Source organism: Ascaphus truei, unplaced genomic scaffold (genome assembly GCF_040206685.1).
Source record: "Ascaphus truei isolate aAscTru1 unplaced genomic scaffold, aAscTru1.hap1 HAP1_SCAFFOLD_792, whole genome shotgun sequence".
Lineage (NCBI taxonomy): Eukaryota > Metazoa > Chordata > Amphibia > Anura > Ascaphidae > Ascaphus > Ascaphus truei.
In genome coordinates this window covers 135440-155134 of record NW_027457127.1, presented here as the reverse complement: position 1 = coordinate 155134, position 19695 = coordinate 135440, and the positions used below count along the sequence as shown (strand labels likewise).

The 19695-nt window shown below is 48.4% G+C and overlaps 1 protein-coding gene across 1 annotated transcript in view; it reads right to left on the bottom strand.

Annotated features, from left to right (window-relative positions):
- The window catches only part of LOC142486227 (pyridoxal kinase-like), a 94480-nt gene that overhangs the window by 4478 nt on the left and 70307 nt on the right, over positions 1-19695 (bottom strand).

The window sequence follows — 19695 nt, the reverse complement described above, 5'->3', positions numbered from 1 at the left end:
ATCAGCCTCCAACACCAACCCAGACCCTCTTCCCATCCCCAATACATCAACCTCCAACACCAACCCAGACCCTCTTCCCATCCCCAATACATCAACCTCCAACACCAACCCAGACCCTCTTCCCACCCCCCCAATACATCAACCTCCAACACCAACCCAGACCCTCTTCCCACCCCCCAATACATCAACCTCCAACACCAACCCAGACCCTCTTTCCCCCCCCAATACATCAACCTCCAACACCAACCCAGACCCTCTTCCCACCGCCCCCCCCAATACATCAACCTCCAACACCAAACCAGACCCTCTTCCCACCCCCCCCAATACATCAACCTCCAACACCAACCCAGACCCTCTTCCCCCCCAATACATCAACCTCCAACCCAGACCCTCTTCCCATCCCCCCAATTCATCAACCTCCAAAACCAACCCAGACCCTCTCTCCCCCCCCACCCAATACATCAACCTCCAACACCAACCCAGACCCTCTTCCCCCCCCAATACATCAACCTCCAACACCAACCCAGACCCTCTTCCCCCCCCCCAATACATCAACCTCCAACACCAACCCAGACCCTCTTCCCACCCACCAATACATCAACCTCCAACACCAACACAGACCCTCTTCCCCCACCTCCCCAATACATCAACCTCCAACACCAACCCAGACCCTCTTCCCACCCCCAATACATCAACCTCCAACACCAACCCAGACCCTCTTCCCCCCCTCAATACATCAACCTCCAACACCAACACAGACCCTCTTCCCACCCCCCAATACATCAACCTCCAACACTAACCCAGACCCTCTTCCCATCCCCCAAACCAAAGACACTCCAACATCACCCAGAAACAAGACCCCACATCATACCAGAGACCCCCACACACCAGCCACAGGCCCCACAACAATAGCCTATCAGCTAAAGGCCCTCACTCACCATCCAGACGGCCACTCACCATCCAGACGGCCACTCACCATCCAGACGGCCACTCACCATCCAGACGGCCACTCACCATCCAGAGACGCCCACTCACCATCCAGAGACGCCCACTCACCATCCAGAGACGCCCACTCACCATCCAGAGACGCCCACTCACCATCCAGAGACGCCCACTCACCATCCAGAGACGCCCACTCACCATCCAGAGACGCCCACTCACCATCCAGAGACGCCCACTCACCATCCAGAGACGCCCACTCACCATCCAGAGACGCCCACTCACCATCCAGAGACGCCCACTCACCAGCCAGAGACACCCACTCACCAGCCAGAGACACCCACTCACCAGCCAGAGACGCCCACTCACCATCCAGAGACGCCCACTCACCATCCAGAGACGCCCACTCACCATCCAGAGACGCCCACTCACCATCCAGAGACGCCCACTCACCATCCAGAGACGCCCACTCACCATCCAGAGACGCCCACTCACCATCCAGAGACGCCCACTCATCACCCAGATAATCTACATTTACATTATATTAAATACAAATAGTAGAAAACTTCTAAAGACTAAACAAAGTGGGAGCAGAAAGGCAGAAGCAGATAAGATAATAGTACGGGTAGAAAAAAACTTAAATGCATGCTTGCAAATGCAAGAAGCCTGACAGATAAAATGGGGGAGCTTGAATTAATAGCTGCAAGGGAGCAGTTTGAGATCATAGGCATTACTGAAACATGGTGGGATGAAACTCATGACTGGACAGTTAATTTAGAGGGTTATTCCCTTTTTCGGAAGGATCGAACAAATAGAAGGGGAGGTGGAGTATGTCTATATGTTAAACCGGATCTAAAACCTATTATAAGGGATGATGTTTATGACGGGAATGATGAAAATGTAGAGACTTTGTGGATAGAAATTAGCAGTGGAGGTAAAAGTATAAAGAAAATGTTTGTGGGAATATGCTATAAACCACCAAATATCGGTGAGATTGAGGAAGCTAAAATACTTATGCAAATGGAGAAGGCATCAAAACTGGGTCATGTTAGCATAATGGGGGGGTTTTAATTATCCAGACTATAATGATAATATCATGACATATGTATTTTCATTAATCTGGTGCTTCAGGGGTTCATGTGATTGGAGTTTGATTTAAAAAATAGACAGAAATGTTTTATGGTTAAAGCATTGGCCAGGCCTGGTTTAGGACGGATAGAATCTAGAGATAAGAATACATGTTTTGCCAGAGATGGGAGTAACACGACACTGTTTAAAGGGATTTCAAAGCATTCCTGGGAGAGTGTAATGGACACTCCAGGGGGCGTGACTGTCACATACCATCAAAAAGATATGAAATATGGAATCAGGGACTTGATAGCGATGCTCGCCCAGACGTCTCCTGCACTCTCCGCGAGTGGGAAATGGCGAATCCTTTTCTGTGCTGCTCGCCCAGACGTCTCCTGCACTCTCCGCGAGTGGGAAATGGCGAATCCTTTTCTGTGCTGCTCGCCCGGAAGTCTCCTGCACTCTCCGCGAGTGGGAAATGGCGAATCCTTTTCTGTGCTGCTCGCCCAGACGTCTCCTGCACTCTCCGCGAGTGGGAAATGGCGAATCCTTTTCTGTGCTGCTCGCCCAGACGTCTCCTGCACTCTCCGCGAGTGGGAAATGGCGAATCCTTTTCTGTGCTGCTCGCCCAGACGTCTCCTGCACTCTCCGCGAGTGGGAAATGGCGAATCCTTTTCTGTGCTGCTCGCCCGGAAGTCTCCTGCACTCTCCGCGAGTGGGAAATGGCGAATCCTTTTCTGTGCTGCTCGCCCGGAAGTCTCCTGCACTCTCCGCGAGTGGGAAATGGCGAATCCTTTTCTGTGCTGCTCGCCCGGAAGTCTCCTGCACTCTCCGCGAGTGGGAAATGGCGAATCCTTTTCTGTGCTGCTCGCCCGGAAGTCTCCTGCACTCTCCGCGAGTGGGAAATGGCGAATCCTTTTCTGTGCTGCTCGCCCGGAAGTCTCCTGCACTCTCCGCGAGTGGGAAATGGCGAATCCTTTTCTGTGCTGCTCGCCCGGAAGTCTCCTGCACTCTCCGCGAGTGGGAAATGGCGAATCCTTTTCTGTGCTGCTCGCCCGGAAGTCTCCTGCACTCTCCGCGAGGGATACACCATTCTGATATATCCCTGTAGCTTTGAATTCTCTTAACATTGAGGTTCACTCTGATTGTTTAGCCTGGGCAGGCACTGGTATAAGCCCGCTTAGCAGTCTCTGGGTGGAGGTGTAATATCTAGGGAAGTACCACGGACTGTTCTAGTCCGTGGGAACGGGCTTATAGAAGGGGCATTGTAGGCCCCGAAACGTTGCCCCCCTATATACTATCACCTTGACCTGAGCGTTTGTTAAATATTGTCTTTACCCACTTTTTTCCCCCTGTATTGTTCCATTCCCCTTGTTTCCCCTCCACCCCCCCTCTCCCACTGAATTGTTCATTAACTGGTTTTACTCCATGATAAATATCCTCTAGGCCCTTGTCAGGGTTGGCATCGTATCTGTATCATATTTTTCAATATATTATTGCTATTTCTGAATTGACGTTTTGCCTGGTTTTTCTTTAGTGCTGGGAGCCACTATATCTATTAGTTATTGTCTTGAGGGGGTCTGAGGTCCCTCTCTGTTCCCTTGCACCATTCACTTGACTTACATTGTGGTGGAGTGCCACCTAGCTCGCATACTTTTTGTATTACTTATTAACTGTTTTAATATATATAAAAATACAGTGCTTATTTTACAGAAAAGGTATTACAAAATAAACATACATACAGTTACCATATAAGGCAGAACAGCTTCTTAAAATAAAATGATAAACAGAAAAGAAAATCTATACTTTACCAAATGACAGATTTTCCCCAGAGAGGTCACTGGTCGGAAACAATGGAATATCCCGTATCTGGTCTCAAATAGTCCTCTGTGGACATCTGATTTTCAGAATACTTGCTCAGACTTAAATACAATTCTTTTCCATTGAACAAAACCAAAACCCAGGCCCTGTCGTAAATCAGTGGTGAGATTGACAGTCTTACAACAGAGTAAAACACCTCCCCCAAAGGACGTTTAAAACTCCTTTTCATATCTAAATGTACTCATAACTTCACTTCTGTAATATTTACTTACATGTGACACACATCAATACATTCCGGCACACATGGTGGTCCCAATGAGACTAAACATAACAGTGTAATCCTAAAATTAAGAGAAATATTAATATCTGTCTCTTAGTACCTGCTAGACCTCATGTGTCTGTAATCATTATGTGTGACTCGGTTCCACACATGTAATTTTTAGCATGTTCAGCAGAGGACTTCTCATGATATTCTCATATTTAATAAGGTCACCCTTGGTTTCATACCTTCTGCAGCCACGCCCCTGGCCATCCATACACACTATTCTGAGGCCAGAGTCACGTGTGTATGAATAGCCCAGATAGCTTCAACTCGTCCCTGTTACAAGCACAACAAGTACTTTGTCTTTTCTTCACTTTATTGGGGAAAGCATAGATACACAAAGGCACTTGCGGAAGATGGTGTTGTGAGAGAATGTCTCTATGGTGAATGTGCTTAATAGTAGGGAAAGGTGAAAAGGATGAGGCCTTGCCAGTAGAGAGGTAACAGAACGTACTCACTCAGCCAATGTTGGAAGTAAAAGGAAGTGTGAGGGAATTCTGGGTAGCAGGAATAGTCTTGGGACAGACTATCTGGAAACAAGCAAGAGGGGAGGGCAGAATAGCCCATTCTGAGAAGAATCTCAGAGGTTGCTGCAGCAACTCACTGGCTACCTGCTCACAGGCAGAAAGGGCAACATATTGATACATCACACAGGCACGGTGTGTGTATATGGAACAAATGCATGCAGCTGAACTTAAGGAGCTGACAAGCAGAAGGGGGATCAGGCAGAAATGTGATTCTTGTTCCATGACACTCCCCATCTGGTATCTGGAGATACCACTATATAACTGAAATATGTGGAACATATGTGCAATGCATAACAAAGATAACATCACATTCTCAAACAATGCAAGAGTCCATGTCCACATAGCGATGTGACACCGGCCAGTATCACTGGTTTCAAAGTCCCTTGGCCAAGGTTTTTTTGCAAAGGATGCAGGGTGGATGCACAGCTCCAGCTTAGCTGGTTGCACCACAATGTCTTTGTGTAAAAGTCTCTGGCACTGTTTTCTTTAAGCTTTGAGAGAGAACAGTCCTTTTGTCTCTGTAGTTTTACCCACAGAATGCATCACCTTGTAGGTATGCCAGTCGTGGTAGCCTGTCACTCTATCACCTGGCGTTTGGCAGAAGGAGATGGCTTTTGGCTCCTTGCGGAAGCGGAACAACACTCCTGGAAGACTGGTTGTCGGGTCTAGTCCAGTAAAGAGGGCGTCGTTCAGGGAGACTCCCTGGAGCTGAGCGCTGGGGCTGAACACTACCCGAATTTAATCGGATTCCTGAGGGTGGTAGACCCCAGATGACTGGAGGTACCAGCATTCTTCACATTCCTTCGTTAGAGGTGCTGGCTTTGCGTGGCCGGTAAGGAGTATCTTCTGGATGAAGGCCACAAAGTTGTTTTTGGTCTCCGGTTTCCTTTGTAGGTCGCAGCGGTGCGAAGTGAACTTAGAGTTGGTATGTTCTCCATTGTTGGGGAGGCGCCTTCTTGGTGAACAGAAGTGTAGCGGGTTCGCTCAACTGCCCGGTCTGTCTTTGACGAGCTCCTTGACCGTTAACCTCAGGAATCCTTTATCTTCCATCGATGGTTTTTGCTTGTCGTCGTCCCTTGTTGTCTGGAACGCTGTGCACCCTAAGTCATCGGTGCATTCCTCTTGCACGAGAACGTCTCCACGTATTTTGGGGATACGCCTTTGTGTCTCTTTGTTGACTGCCCTCAGGAGGTTGTTTTCTCCCTGTACATGACGAAGAACAGTCTCTTTTGTCCTTGTAAATCCTTTTGTGAAATGTCTCTGCAACTGTCTCCTTTTACGTGTGTGAAAGAACAGTCTTTTTGCCCCTGTGGTTTCACCTGCAGGGTACAATCCTTTGTGGCTATTCCAGCCGTGGCAGCTGGCTGATTTGTCGCTTGACATTGTGGAGAGGAATGGCTGTACGTCTCAGCTGTGTCATTGCTCTCAGGAGGACTGTCTGATTGTTTCTTTTCTCTTGGGAGATCCTTTTGTCGGTCACCTTCAGGAGGTTACATTCTTCCTTCGGTGGAGTCGACTCGTCATCCTTGTCTGAACCACTAAGCATCATAGGGCATTGTCACATCCCCCTGTGAGGATGTTTTTGTTGATCTCAGGGGTATGACCTTGTCTCTTCACTTGGACCTCCTGTCACTTGGAGATGGCCAAGACATGGTTCAGAGAGGGGTGTGTCCACATTCTGTTATCACCATTCTGCGGGCATCAACATAGTCTGGTTCGTGCCCTTTGTCGGTGCACACGTTGCCCACTATCACCCATCCTAGGTCAAGTCTTTGGGCGTATGGTGCGTTGTGGGGTCCGTTACGCTGTTTACTGACTTTATGTACCCTCAGGATGTCCCTACCGAGCAGCAGCAGGATCTTGACGCCTTGTTCTACCGGCGGGATGTAGTTGGCTATTCCTCTGAGGTGTGGGTGATGGCGTGCCACGTCTGTTGTGGGAATCTCGTCCCTGTTTGCGGTCATGTGTTGCACTCAATGAGTGTGACGAGAGCTATCTTTACTCTGTTATCCACTGAACGTATGACATAACCGCTTGCTCTTCTCCCTGTTGTCTCAGTTGACCCTGCGCAGGTTCTGAGGGTGTAGGGTGAGGCATTGTCTTGTGAGTTGAATAAGTTGAAGAATTCCGTCTTCGCCAATGATCTGTTACTTTGATCGTCGAGGATTGCATACATCCAAATAGTCTTCTCAGGTTGTCCCTGGGGGTCCACTGCGACAAGGCATATTTTGTAGCAGGACATTTTGTCACTTCCTTTTCCGCAAACCTCGGTGCTGAGACGTGACAGATGTTGGCTTTCCTTCCTCCCTGCCATGCTCCGCTACGGAGGATTGGTTGTTGAGTTGGTGGAGTATCAGCGCCTCTGGATGTAGAGATGTTACGTGCTTGTCACTTTTGCACACTGCACATTTGATGGCCTCTTTACAGTCCTTGGCTAGGTGAGTCGTGGAATCGCAGCACCTGAAGCAAACTCCGAATTCTCAGGGTAACTTCGTGCGTTCATCTAGGGACTTCCTCCTGAACCCAAAGCACCTGTTAAGTGGGTGTGGCTTCATGTGTATGGGACATTCCCTGTTTGGGTCCCTTGGTTTCTCGTCTCCGGCGATCGACTGATCGGGAGTAGTTTGGGTCGTGCGAGACACGTCCGTCCTGTGGACCGAGATGGTTGTTTGAGTGTTACCGTATCTCGCCACTGGTCTCTCATTCCTCAGGCTGCTTGCACTGTGTGTGGTTTGTGCACCCAAGATGAAACTGGGATCGTTCCTTGTCCTTGCCGCTTCGCGGATGAAGCTCAAGAAGAATGAGAATGGGGGGAAGGCGACATGCTTCTCCCTTTTGTATTTGGAGCCTTGTGAAATCCACCTTTCTTGGAGGTTGAAGGATAGCTTCTCCAAGATAGGTCTCACTCCACGAGCTGAGTCCAAGACGTTGAGATCTGTTAAGGAATGGTCTTTTCTTGCAAACTCCAGCTCTTGCAGCAGGTCCCCGAGTTCTCGTAACTTGGAGTAGTCTTTAGCTGTGATCTTGGGAAAGTTGTCGACTCTTTTGAAGAGCGAATCTTCCACTGCTTCGGGGCTACCGTAGCACTCTTCTAGCCTTTCCCATACTAGGTCAAGACCTACTTGGGGGTGGTTCGCATTTGCTGCCCCGAGTCTCTTCGCGTGTTCCATGGATTCTTTTCCCAGCCATTTGGCTAGCAGTCTTAGTTCTTCCCTATCTGAGATGCCAAGGCTCTTGATTGCGTCCTTGAATGCGAACTTCCACATACGGTAGTTCTCGGGACGGTCGTCAAAGTTGGTAAGTCCTGTTTGTAACAGGTCACGCCGGATCATGTACTTGGCCATGTCTGTCAGACCTGAGGCATCGGCGTGTTGGTCACGTTCTGAGGTAGTTGCTGGGAGGGTCCATGCGGTCGCCTCTTTCTTGGCGTGGTCGCGTGATGACTGCTGGTCAGTGTGAGGGGCCATGTTCTCCCGTGTGGGTGTACCTGGATAGCGAGCCTGTTGTGGTGCATCCGTGTGCGCGCTGGCGTGTGGATCACTGTTGCGGCTGTGGCTGTCCCAGGTAGCATGTACCCTTAAAGGAACAGCGTCTTCTCCACATGGACCTAGCAAGTCTTCGGTGTCTGTTGAGTCACTCCCTTCGTGTTGAGATGGTGCGCTGGTGTTTACGCTGAAGAAGCTCCTTACGTAGTCTTCAGTGCGTTGGATTGGATCCTCTGAGGCTATCCGTCTGTACGGTTGCTCCCCGCCATCCTGTCTCGTGGCTGCTTCAAAGACTTCGGCTTGGGCTATGGCGGCGGCAGCAGCTTCCCTTTCTTGATTTAGGGCCTCTAGGTTAACGTCCACCTCTGTCTTTTTCCGTGCAGTGGTGGCAGTGGCTGCAGCGGCGGTGGCAGCGGCTGCAGCGGTGGTGGCAGCGGCTGTCTGCTCCTCCTCTTCTAAGCGGGCCCTTTCTAGTTTCATGGCTGCCTCTTTCTGAGCGTATGCGGCCCTGGCACGTGCGGCCTCTGCGGTGGCTCGCGCCTTGGTGGCGTTTGCGCTTGCGCTAGACACGTGAGATTGCGCTGATTTTGCTGACCTTGACGAGTGTCGGGATGTGCTGGAGCGCTGCGATGCGGTCTCCAGCAAAAAGGTCTTTTCTCTTACTCTCGGCTTCCATGATAGAGGTTCGCACGCGGCTGTCACGTGTCAAGTCAATGTTATGCTGCAAGTCCCTTTTTTGCAGGCTTTCGCCGGTGTTAGCCCTGGCCAAGTAAGTGACGTATGCCTCTGACAGCTTTTGGTAGCACGAGTGATCTATTTTTAATTGAGTTATTGCCTGCTCGAGCTGTTGTACATAATTGCCAGCGCCGGTGACATCGCGAATCCCAAGTGTGGTTCTTTCCCATGCCAACTCTAATTTAGCGCGGTGTGCTTCAATGTCAGTTTCGTACTTTTCGCGCGCCTTTTGAGTGAGTGTGACTATCAGTTTAGGCCTTGGGCCTTCCTGCGCCTGTTGCAGTCCTGCAGCAATCTCTGTGTTTGAGTGGTTACTCTCCTGCGTTGTGTCTGGTGGGGATCTGAGTTCTGCCATGCTGTAGGTGTGTGTAGGCCTTTAGCCAGTGCTGTTACCTGCGTCAGCGATGGGCAACTGTCTCAGATGATGCCGAGCGGTGTCCTGCAGCGTTCGGGTGGCTGTACTCACAGGTGTCTGGTGGCTCTGACACGTGTTCTGGCGGGTGTCCGGTAGCGTGGCCCTTGATGGCGCTAGCCGTGGGGACGTGCGCAGGGGTAGGTGAGATGGTAGCTCCTCACTATGGAGCTGTGCAGAGGGTGAACTCAAACAGAAAAGGGCAATCAAAGTTCTGTGTAAGATGCCCTGTCTGACTGCAGCTCTGCTGCCTTGAGTGTAGGTTGCAGGCTGTGTGCTGTGTAAGCTGCTTGCTGTACTGCTAGAAGTAGTGTAGGCTGCTTGCTTGTACTGCTGCAGGCTGTGTGCAGTGTAAACTGCTTGTTGTTTTTAAGGCTTATGTTGTAGAAAGTCTGTGCTCTTTGGTAGCAAGCCTGCTGCCCTGTCTGGCAGTGTAAAGCTGCTTGCTTGTCCTGGGGTGCAGAGACTGTTCTGTATAGCATAAGGGTTATGAGTACCAGTTCCTGTGTAAATCTCCAAGACACACGGTCTCCTTTTCACTATTCTGAGGCCAGAGTCATGTGTAGTATGAATAGCCCAGATAGGTTCAACTCGTTCCTGTTACAAGAACAACAAGTTCTTGTCTTTTCTTCACTTTATTGGGGAAAGCATAGATACACAAAGGCACTTGTGGATGATGGTGTTGTGAGAGAATGTCTCTATAGTGAGTGTGCTTTGTAGTAAGGGCAGGTGAAAAGAATGAGGCCTTGCCAGTAGAGAGGTAAAAGAACATACTCACTCAGCCAATGTTGGAAGTAAAAGGAAGTGTGAGGGAATTCTGGGTAGCAGGAATAGTCTTGGGACAGACTATCTGGAAACAAGCAAGAGGGGAGGGCAGAATAGCCTCTTCTGAGAGAAATCTCAGAGGTTGCTGCAGCAACTCACTGGCTACCTGCTCACAGGCAGAAAGGGCAACATATTGATACACCACACAGGCACGGTGTGTGTGTGGAACAAACGCCTGCAGCTGAACTTAAGGAGCTGACAAGCAGAAGGGGGGTCAGGCAGAAATGTGGTTCTTGTTCAATGATATACCCCCTGCCAAGAAATGCTTTGAAGCTCGGTCTCCTGTGTACAGAACGTTGTCACGGGGGCTATATTTTACACCCACGTCTCCAGACACTGCCCTTATCTCCAGCCATACACACTAGGCCTGCAGAAAGGTGTTAACAGAGTAAAGCCACTCTTTGTACTTTCCACACCCAACTTCAATCAAGCCCTTTTGAATCTAAACACAAAGCTGGAAAAAGTCCTGAAGTTACAACTCCAACAGATGTTATTTTATAATAAAACTCCAATCCCATTAACCCCTTAAGCACCAGAGGGATTAATACCCAATATCTCATGACATTATCATGACACAGACATATTGCACTATTGTATATATGCTTTGTCTTTTTCATGTACCTGCGCTCCCCGAAATATCTGGGCATCTACAACATTCACGGATTGAGAAAGCAATCAGAAATTAGGGTTTGAGCTGCAAATTTACATTTATTATTAGGGTGCATTTTATCACTTAATTACTCCACCTACTACTGGTAATATATGCACTTTTTCTTGTATATCAAATACTATTAAGTCACTGTATTCCTATTTAAGTAATACCACTGATTATAATTAAGCGCCACAAGGATAACACTTTGCTTGTTTGCACAATATGTTGTTACAAACGGAGCCTGAAGAAGAACATTCAGAGCTTTTAAATGAACTTTTTGCGTTACTGGATGAGGCTGGCTACAATTGAACACACGAAAAGTGAAGCTGCTGCTGCAGCTAGAAGAAGTACAATTTCCTGGTGTACTTATTGGTCCAGGACAGAGGAGGCCATTGCAGGAAAGGATTACAGCTATTTCTCCCTCCAGGTGCCAAATACTCAAAGCATTCCAGTTGTTGGATTGGTACATTTTTCTAGGGATTTCATAGAAGGATTTGCTGAAAAAGCCAAACCTTTATATGACCTCCTGGAAGGTCCTGATTCACTTTTTGGTCCTTGGACAGATAAGCAGCAGAATGCTTTTCAGATACTTAAAAAAAGAACGTCAAGTTTATTTGTTTATAAAATATTTTACCAGGAAGTAATACATTGAGAGTTACCTCTCGTTTTCAATATGTCCTGGGCAGAGTTAAAATGACAAATAATACATGGTTACAAATAGTTACATAAGTGAACAGGGTATACATTATATACAAGACACTGCGTGCAAAGTTAAAAAAAATATATATTATAGGCGTATGAAACAGTTACAGACCAGATTAAAATGTGAGACAGCCTTAGATTTGAAAGAACTTAAACTGGTGGATGTGAGAGTCTCTGGTAGGTTGTTCCAGTTTTGGGGTGCACGGTAAGAGAAGGAGGAACGGCCGGATACTTTGTTGAGCCTTGGACCATGAACAGTCTTTTGGAGTCTGATCTCAGGTGATAGGTGCTGCGTGTGGTAGGGGTGAGGAGCTTGTTCAGGTAGCTGGGTAGCTTGCCCAGAAAGTATTTGAGGGTGAGACAGGAAAGGTGAACTTTGCGCCTAGACTCTAGTGATGACCAATCTAGTTCTTTGAGCATTTCGCAGTGATGTGTGTTGTAGTTGCATTGGAGAACAAAACGACAAATTGAATTGTAGAGGGTGTCAAGTTTGCTAAGGTGGGTTTGAGGTGCCGAGCCATATACTATGTCTCCATAGTCAATAATTGGCATTAGCATCTGCTGTGCGATACGCTTTCTGACCAGGAGACTTAGGGAGGATTTGTTCCTGTAAAGTACCCCTAGTTTGGCATAGGTCTTGGTTTTCAGGGTATCAATGTGCATTCTGAATGTTAAGTGGGAGTCAAACCATAAGCCCAGGTATTTAAAACTAGTGACAGGGGTTAGGGTGGTGTTAGCGTTGGTTCTAATCAGGAGCTCAGTCACTGGAAGCTTTACAAATTTAGTCTTGGTCCCAAATACCATTGTTACAGTCTTGTCAGTGTTTAAAAACAGTTTGTTTTGGGAAATCCAGTTTTCGAGTCTCAAAAAGTCAGACTGAAGTATACATGTTGAAGGTCAGAGAGGCTATGGCTGTGTGCATATAGGATTGTGTCATCTGCATACATGTGTATTGAGGCTTCCTGACAAGCTGTGGGAATATCATTAATGAACACTGAGAAGAGTAGGGGCCCCAGAACAGAGCCTTGCGGGACACCACAGGTGATATCCAGGGGGTTGGAGTTAGAGCCTGAGATGGACACATGTTGGGATCTTCCTGATAGGTAGGACTGAAACCAGTTTAAAGCATGCTTCCCTATTCCAGAGCTCTGGAGTTTGTTGAGCAGGATAGCATGATCAACTGTGTCAAAAGCCTTTGCAAAATCTAGGAATACTGCACCAGTGAGTTGTCCCCGTTCCATTCCACACTGGATTTCATTGCAAACTTTTAGCAGGGTAGTTACGGTGGAGTGTTTGGGGCGAAAGGCAGATTGGAATTGGCTAGGGAAATTTGTCTTGGTATAGTAATCGCTTAATTGGGAGTGGACACATTTTCCCATGACTTTGGATAGAATTGGGAGAAGTGAGATTGGTCTGTAGTTTGAGACAGTGTTTTTGTCCCCACTTTTGAAGATTGGGACAACTCTGGCAGGTTTCCAGGTCTTAGGGATATGGCCTGCAGACAGGATAGAGTTGACTATGGAAGCAATTGGTTTGGCAATGGCTGGGGCATCAAGTCTTATGAACCTAGATTGTAGTAAGTCAGGTCCACATTGGCTGCTTAGTTTTAGTTTGAGGAGCACTTGTATAATCTCCTCTTCAGATACTGGGCCAAATTGAAAATTGTGGGCAGTGTTGGGAGAGGGTGGGGTTATAGGGGTACTCCTAGGATGAGATTCATGTTTGGGGTTTGGGCTGCGTTTCGCTAATAAGTTAGTGGCACACCCCACAAAGTAATCATTGAATGCATTTGCAATGTCGATGGGGTTTGTCAGAGTAATATCCCCCTTAGTGATATTACTTGGTTGTTGATGGTTAGGAGGCTGGAATATATTGTTGATAACCTTCCAGAAGTTAGCTGGGTTTGATGTATTCTGGAGGAGATTGTCAGAGTAATATTGTGCTTTTGCATGCCTTGTTTGCCTTGTGCACATTTCCGCATGCATCTGTAGTGATTGAGATCCTTGGTAGTGCCAGTTACTTTGTAGCTTTTCCACAAGGTATCCCTGAGCTGGAAGAGTGCAATAAGGTCAGTTGTAACCCACGGAAGGTGGGCCCCCCGTACCCTTATTTTGCGTAGTGGAGCATGGGTATCGCAGAGTTTTAAGAACTCGGATTGGAAATAGTCGAGCGCAGAATCAGGGTCGGGAATTTAACCGATTCTGTGCCATGGGCAGTTGGTAAGGTCATCCAGAAACTGTTGTGGCTTAAAGTTTTTAAATGTTGTAGTGAGGAGAACTTTAGTGCTTGAATGGGGCAGTTTAATTTTCCTTACACAGTACACTATTGCATGGTCACTGAAAATATCAGGAAGGATGCCAGAGGATTGGATTCTTCTGGGGTTTGAGGAGAGAATCCAGTCTAGCAAGGAATGGTTGTGAGATTTCAGGTTTGTCCGTGTGGGTTGGGAAATGAGTTGTGATAGGTTAAGTGACTTGAGTTGTATCTGGATTTTGTGGTTTTTAGGGTCAAGCCAATTGAAGTTGAAATCCCCAAGAACTAGCAGCTCACTCTTCTCATTCAGAGGAAATGGAGCCAAGAAACTGGGTGATATCAGTCAAGGATTGTAGAGGGGCTTTAGGGGGGCGGTAGATGCCAGCGAGCAAGATGGGCTTAGAAAAAGGGAGGCATATTCTGCCAACTAGAATTTCAAAAGAGGGTGGGCTTGGGGGGCAATTTAACAGTGTAAATTGTAAGGTGTCTGCAATATAAAATAACACCCCTCCGCCTCTCTTAGACCTATCTCTCCTAAAAATGGAGTATCCCTGAATGGCGATATTTGCATCAGGGGTTTTAGGGGTTAGCCATGTTTCTGTAAGAACGATGGCTTTGGGTTTATGCATAAGGCACCTACATTAGCCACAGTCAATCCTTCAGCACCCTTTGCACTTCGAGTTTTTACGCTTGAGACGGCTGTGCCAGCAGCGCTCCTGCAGTTACAAGGCGGGATTAGGACAGTGGGGAACTTTTCAAGGATTTCATCATCTTAAAAGTAGAATAACGTGTACTACATCGAATGTTATTTACATGATCAGGTGCCCCTGTGGGCTTCGTTATATTGGCAAGACCAATAGAATGGTAAAAAACAGATATATTAAACACAAGAGCAAAATCGGACATTCTGCAGAAGAAACGGCTCTCGTTAAACATTGTAATGATTTTAACCAGTAGATTGCTTCGCTCAAACTCATGTTTCGAAGGCTGGAGCAGGGATAGAAAAGGATACTTTTTTGCTCCAAAGGGAACCATATTGGATATTCACTCTTAATACAGTACACCCTAGGGGACTGAATGACAAGTTATCCTTAAGTGCTTTTCTGACAGGGAGATGCTGCCAGTTTTCACCCCTGCATTATACCCTTTGCCCTACGATAGGTCCCTGTTGCTGTGTTTGCCGTATAACACAGGACAACAATCACGGTCCCTTTTTGTATAGCTAACGCTGGATATCATGTATCATGGTTAGGACACAATGATATTGCTCTCCAGTGGGTTATATCCAACATGATCAGGATATTTGAATCTAAGTAACTTCCGTTTTCAAATGTGATTTTCACTATTCACTTTTAGTCACACGAGGCATAGGGCCTGTTGATAAAAAGTGCTTATCTGCGGTCTCCTCCCCCTTCACATAGACATGCGGGAAGAGGTCTCCTCCTCCTTCACACAGACATGCGGGAAGAGGTCTCCTCCCCCTTCACATAGACATGCGGGAAGAGGTCTCCTCCTCCTTCACAGACATGCGGGAAGAGGTCTCCTCCCCCTTCACATAGACATGCGGGAAGAGGTCCCCTCCTCCTTCACATAGACATGCGGGAAGAGGTCTCCTCCTCCTTCACACAGACATGCGGGAAGAGGTCTCCTCCCCCTTCACATAGACATGCGGGAAGAGGTCTCCTCCTCCTTCACAGACATGCGGGAAGAGGTCTCCTCCCCCTTCACATAGACATGCGGGAAGAGGTCCCCTCCTCCTTCACATAGACATGCGGGAAGAGGTCCCCTCCCCCTTCACATAGACATGCGGGAAGAGTTCCCCTCCCCCTTCACATAGACATGCGGGAAGAGTTCTCCTCCTCCTTCACATAGACATGCGGGAAGAGGTCTCCTCCTCCTTCACATAGACATGCGGGAAGAGGTCTCCTCCTCCTTCACATAGACATGCGGGAAGAGGTCCCCTCCCCCTTCACATAGACATGCGGGAAGAGGTCCCCTCCCCCTTCACATAGACATGCGGGAAGAGGTCCCCTCCCCCTTCACATAGACATGCGGGAAGAGGTCCCCTCCCCCTTCACATAGACATGCGGGAAGAGGTCCCCTCCTCCTTCACATAGACATGCGGGAAGAGGTCCCCTCCTCCTTCACATAGACATGCGGGAAGAGGTCTCCTCCCCCTTCACATAGACATGCGGGAAGAGGTCTCCTCCCCCTTCACATAGACATGCGGGAAGAGGTCCCCTCCTCCTTCACATAGACATGCGGGAAGAGGTCCCCTCCCCCTTCACATAGACATGCGGGAAGAGGTCCCCTCCCCCTTCACATAGACATGCGGGAAGAGGTCCCCTCCCCCTTCACATAGACATGCGGGAAGAGGTCCCCACCCCTTCACATAGACATGCGGGAAGAGGTCCCCTCCCCCTTCACATAGACATGCGGGAAGAGGTCCCCTCCCCCTTCACATAGACATGCGGGAAGAGGTCCCCTCCCCCTTCACATAGACATGCGGGAAGAGGTCCCCTCCCCCTTCACATAGACATGCGGGAAGAGGTCTCCTCCTCCACATAGACATGCGGGAATAGGTCTCCTCCTTCACACAGACATGCGGGAAGAGGTCTCCTCCTCCTTCACACAGACATGCGGGAAGAGGTCTCCTCCTCCTTCACACAGACATGCGGGAATAGGTCTCCTCCTTCACATAGACATGCGGGAAGAGGTCTCCTCCTCCTTCACACAGACATGCGGGAAGAGGTCTCCTCCTCCTTCACATAGACATGCGGGAATAGGTCTCCTCCTTCACACAGACATGCGGGAAGAGGTCTCCTCCTCCTTCACATAGACATGCGGGAAGAGGTCTCCTCCTCCTTCACATAGACATGCGGGAAGAGGTCTCCTCCCCCTTCACATAGACATGCGGGAAGAGGTCTCCTCCCCCTTCACAGACATGCGGGAAGAGGTCTCCTCCCCCTTCACATAGACATGCGGGAAGAGGTCCCCACCCCTTCACATAGACATGCGGGAAGAGGTCCCCTCCCCCTTCACATAGACATGCGGGAAGAGGTCCCCTCCCCCTTCACATAGACATGCGGGAAGAGGTCCCCTCCCCCTTCACATAGACATGCGGGAAGAGGTCCCCTCCCCCTTCACATAGACATGCGGGAAGAGGTCTCCTCCTCCTTCACATAGACATGCGGGAATAGGTCTCCTCCTTCACACAGACATGCGGGAAGAGGTCTCCTCCTCCTTCACACAGACATGCGGGAAGAGGTCTCCTCCTCCTTCACACAGACATGCGGGAATAGGTCTCCTCCTTCACATAGACATGCGGGAAGAGGTCTCCTCCTCCTTCACACAGACATGCGGGAAGAGGTCTCCTCCTCCTTCACATAGACATGCGGGAATAGGTCTCCTCCTTCACACAGACATGCGGGAAGAGGTCTCCTCCTCCTTCACATAGACATGCGGGAAGAGGTCTCCTCCTCCTTCACATAGACATGCGGGAAGAGGTCTCCTCCCCCTTCACATAGACATGCGGGAAGAGGTCTCCTCCTCCTTCACAGACATGCGGGAAGAGGTCTCCTCCTTCACATAGACATGCGGGAAGAGGTCTCCTCCTTCACACAGACATGTGGGAAGATGAAGATGCTCTGAATGGATTCCAATGGCTCTCTCACGATGACAATGATCCACTTTCGTCACTACACAATAACACATCAGGAAGAAGATCTCCGAGGAGGCTCAACAGGACTGGCGGGAAAACGTGAAAAGAAAATATTATAACGATGTGGCCTGGTAAAGAAGATACCGATGACTGGGAAGGAAATTGCTATACGTAGCATCGGTTGCAAAGCAGACGGCAAGGGGAACAACAACCCTCAGGTTTATCCCAGAAAGGTGGGAGAGAAAGAGAGGAGGAAAGGGACGGAGAGAGGAGGGAAAGGAGAGAATGGAGGAGAAGGGGGAAAGGAGAGGAGGGGGGACGGAGAGAATGGAGCGAAGGGGGAGGGAGAGAATGGATGGAAGGGGAGAGGGGGAGAATGGAGGGACACAGCCCAGATCCAGCCAAGAACACGCACGCTCCCTAAAATTTTATGCAGGACAGCCTGCGCTCACGCTTGGAGAGCTGCTGACGTCACCACGCTCAGCGGCAGCGGGGACACAGCCTCGTGTACTTTGTTAGACAAACCACGAGGAGAAAGGGGGCGGAGTTAGTGATCAATAAATACAGTTATATCTTGATTAGTTTTTTTTCTTCCAAGTAGTCTGCAAGGAACATCAGCAGCACGTGAGTGACACAAGTGACACACGTCTCTCTCTGTTCTATCATTTCCATCTGTAAGTAACACTAAGAATAAACTAGAACTGTGTCTGCTGAATAACAATCCCCAGGCGCACGGAATCTTTATGCACAAGGAATAAGTGAAATTATTATAACAGTCGCTTCTGTAGAAGTTTTTTTTACTTTGTCATAAAACGGTCAGTCTCTCAGCTGATTGACGACAGGAGCGGCTTAGGTTGTTTCAGGGGGGGGGGGAGAGAAATCACACTTAAGTCTGTGCAAAGTATTATGAAAATCAGATTTGAACACAGGTGTGTTTTGGATGAAACACACGAATTTTCATTTCTGCGCCAGTGACCTCTCTGGGGAAAACCGGACATACTGCATAGTAACATAGTGCATAGTAACATAGTGCATAGTAACATACTGCTTAGTAACATACTGCTTAGTAACATACTGCTTAGTAACATACTGCTTAGTAACATACTGCTTAGTAACATACTGCATAGTAACATACTGCATAGTAACATACTGCATAGTAACATACTGCATAGTAACATACTGCATAGTAACATACTGCATAGTAACATACTGCATAGTAACATACTGCATAGTAACATAGTGCATAGTAACATACTGCATAGTAACATAGTGCATAGTAACATAGTGCATAGTAACATAGTGCATAGTAACATAGTGCATAGTAACATAGTGCATAGTAACATAGTGCATAGTAACATAGTGCATAGTAACATAGTGCATAGTAACATAGTGCATAGTAACATAGTGCATAGTAACATAGTGCATAGTAACATAGTGCATAGTAACATAGTGCATAGTAACATAGTGCATAGTAACATAGTGCATAGTAACATAGTGCATAGTAACATAGTGCATAGTAACATAGTGCATAGTAACATCGTGCATAGGGATTCCTGGTTTTGTTTTATCCTGTTAGTTTAAGAAACTGTCCCGCAGTTACTGTAATTGTATACAAAAAGTATGAAGGATAGACAGCACTCTATGTGGAACCCAAGTGCAAAGAAAGTGGGGAGTGGGCAACGGGAACAAGGAGGGACGTCCTCTACAGACTAAATGTACAAAAAAGTGGCGTTCCCAGCACTCGAAGGAAAAAACGGGAAAAACAGAGGAATTTAATTTAATTTAGCAAAGGTCTACACACACTGTACACTAATGCAGAATGTACGTGAGGTATACATCGTGTAAACGAGAATAACAAACATGCACACAAAGAAAATGAATAATCTATAACTATACGGAATGCAACACGATGGAAGGGAGGGAAGACGGGGCAAGGGGAAGGAAGGGAGGGAAGGCGGGGCAAGGGGAAGGGAGGGAGGGAGGGAAGACGGGGCAAGGGGCAGGAAGGGAGGGAAGGCGGGGCAAGGGAGGGAAGGAGGGGCAAGGGGAAGGAAGGGAGGGAAGGCGGGGCAAGGGGAAGGGAGGGAGGGAGGGAGGGAGGGAGGGAAGGAGGGGCAAGGGGAAGGGAGGGAGGGAGGGAAGACGGGGCAAGGGGAAGGAAGGGAGGGAGGGAAGACGGGGCAAGGGGCAGGAAGGGAGGGAAGACGGGGCAAGGGGAAGGAAGGGAGGGAAGGAAGACGGGGCAAGGGGAAGGAAGGAGGGAGGGAGAAGACGGGGCAAGGGGAAGGAAGAG